This window comes from Colobus angolensis, unplaced genomic scaffold, assembly GCF_000951035.1.
Source record: "Colobus angolensis palliatus isolate OR3802 unplaced genomic scaffold, Cang.pa_1.0 Scaffold220, whole genome shotgun sequence".
In the NCBI taxonomy this organism is placed as follows: domain Eukaryota; kingdom Metazoa; phylum Chordata; class Mammalia; order Primates; family Cercopithecidae; genus Colobus; species Colobus angolensis.
Genome location: NW_012115378.1, coordinates 6,035,646 through 6,037,831, shown reverse-complemented (window position 1 = coordinate 6,037,831; position 2,186 = coordinate 6,035,646). Strand labels below are relative to the sequence as shown.

Here is a 2,186-nt window from a genome sequence, read left to right as displayed (position 1 = left end):
TATCCGGGCAGAAGATGGTGGCTGGCGAAGGGAGCGGGTACTTCTGCAATTTGTCAAGGTATGCTCTGTAAGATGATCTCTATCACAGAAGCTGTCAAGCAGGAGGCCGCCCTGGCTGTGCACACGCTGCAAAGCATGGGTGTGGACATGGTTCTGATCACGGGGGACAACAGAAGACAGCCAGAGCCATTGCCACCCAAGTTGTCATCAACAAAGTCTTTGCAGAGGTGTTGCCTTTGCACAACGTGGCCAAGGTTCAGGAGCTCCAGAACGAAGGGAAGAAAGTTGCCATGGTGGGGAATGGGGTCGATGCTTCCCCGGCCTTGGCCCAGGCAGACGTGGGCATTGCCATTGGCACCAGCACTGATGTGGCCATCGAGGCAGCCAATGTCGTCCTCATCAGAAATGATTTGCTGGACATGGTGGCTAGCATTCACCTTTCCAAGATGACTGTCCAGAGGATATGCATCAACCTGGTCCTGGCACTGATTTGTAACCTGGTTGGGATACCCATCGCTGCAGGAGCGAGCTTTCCAGATGACTTGAAGGTATGTGCATGGGCGGAAGACGATGGCTCATTGCAGGGCAAGGCATCATCCGTGTTGAAGGAGTGCCAGTGTTTCAGAAATGGACACAGAGCAGGTAAGTTTGATGGACAGGTAAGAGAATCACTCTCTATGTGCCAGCACTGTTCTAAGTGCCCTGGATCTTCTGGGGATGAGATTAGTGTTTTTCAGTTGTACATGGGACAGTTGAGGATCATGCTAGGCAGAGGTGAGCCGTTTCCTGGAAGAAGTTAATCTAAAAAGCATAATCTGTCTCATTTGGGAGGAGCTAAATAAATATCTCTTCAATGAAGCAAAGGTCAATCAGAAAATTTGTATTTTAGCTATAAAATTACCTGTCAGAATTTACCATGAGGCATAATCTTAGTCAAACACCCAAATTAATGATTTCAGACCACAGATACTGAAGCACCAAAGTGATAAAGGGGCAGGTATTTCATCTAGCTACTACTGCATAACAAATGACCCCAAAGTTTAGTGACTTAAAACAGTGATTTGTTATTCCTTATCATTCTGTCAGCTGGGAGGTTCTTCTGCTAGCCTCACCTGGGGTCATGCACAAGGATAGATTTAGCTAGGGTGTCAGCTTGGGACGAGCATAGCTGGGATGCTGGGTCACCTAAGTCTTTCTCTCCATGTGGTATTGTTTTAAAATATAGGTTTTAGCGCTTCCTCAGGATGTAAAGTGTAACAAGGGGACCGGGGTGGACAATGTGGGTCTGTGAGGCCTATGGCTGCCCGAGTCCCCTAGCTCCCCCGGCAGCCGGCTCCGCAGTGGTATGTTCCGGTTGCCCATTGGGAATTCGGGTTCCAGAGGAAATGCTGCATCTTCTCCGCTGCTTGCTGTGGCCGGGGTTACTGCAGCGACCGCCACAGCAACTATGGTGCTATGGAGGAGCCTAGGACTAACCCTCAGCCGTACTTGGGGCTAGTCTTGGAGTTGCTGCGCAGGGTTGTGGCAGGACTGCCTGAAGGTATGAGACCAGATTCTCATCCTTATGATTTTCCGTGGGAATTAGTGATATGGCCAGCTGTTGTGGGATTTTTTGCTATTCTCTTCTTGTGAAGAAGTTTTAGATCAGTTACGAGTCAGCTTTATGTGAGAAGAGAGAAAAAGTTTGCTGTGGCACTTTCTGGACTAATTGAAGAAAAATGTAAACTACTTGAAAAATTTAGCCTTGTTCAAAAAGAGTATGAAGGCTATGAAGTAGAGTCTTCTTTAAAGGATGCCAGCTTTGAGAAAGAGACAACAGAAGCACAAAGTTTGGAGGCAACCTGTGAAAAGCTGAACAGGTTCAATTCTGAACTTCAGCATGATATACTCTGTCTAGCAAAAGAGTTAAAAGAAGAGAAATCTAAACATTCTGAACAAAATGAATTGATGGCAGATACTTCCAAAAGGATACAGTCGCTAGAAGATGAGTCAAAACCCCTCAAATCACAAGTAGCTGAAGCCAAAATGACCTTCAAGAGATTTCAGATGAATGAAGAACGACTGCAGATAGAAATACAAGATGCTTTGAATGAAAATTCTCAACTTGAGGAAAACCAGAAACAGTTTTTGCAAGAAGCTGAAGTATGGAAAGAACAAGTGCGTGAACTTGTTAAACAGAAAAGAAC

At 46.1% G+C, this 2,186-nt stretch overlaps 2 pseudogenes; both read left to right on the top strand.

Moving 5' to 3' along the window:
- The first annotated feature begins 72 nt into the window (after nt 1–72).
- Nucleotides 73–1,291, top strand: LOC105513011 (annotated as a pseudogene).
- Nucleotides 1,292–1,455: 164 nt separating this feature from the next.
- On the top strand, nt 1,456–2,181 carry LOC105513010 (annotated as a pseudogene).
- The last annotated feature ends 5 nt before the right edge of the window (nt 2,182–2,186 follow it).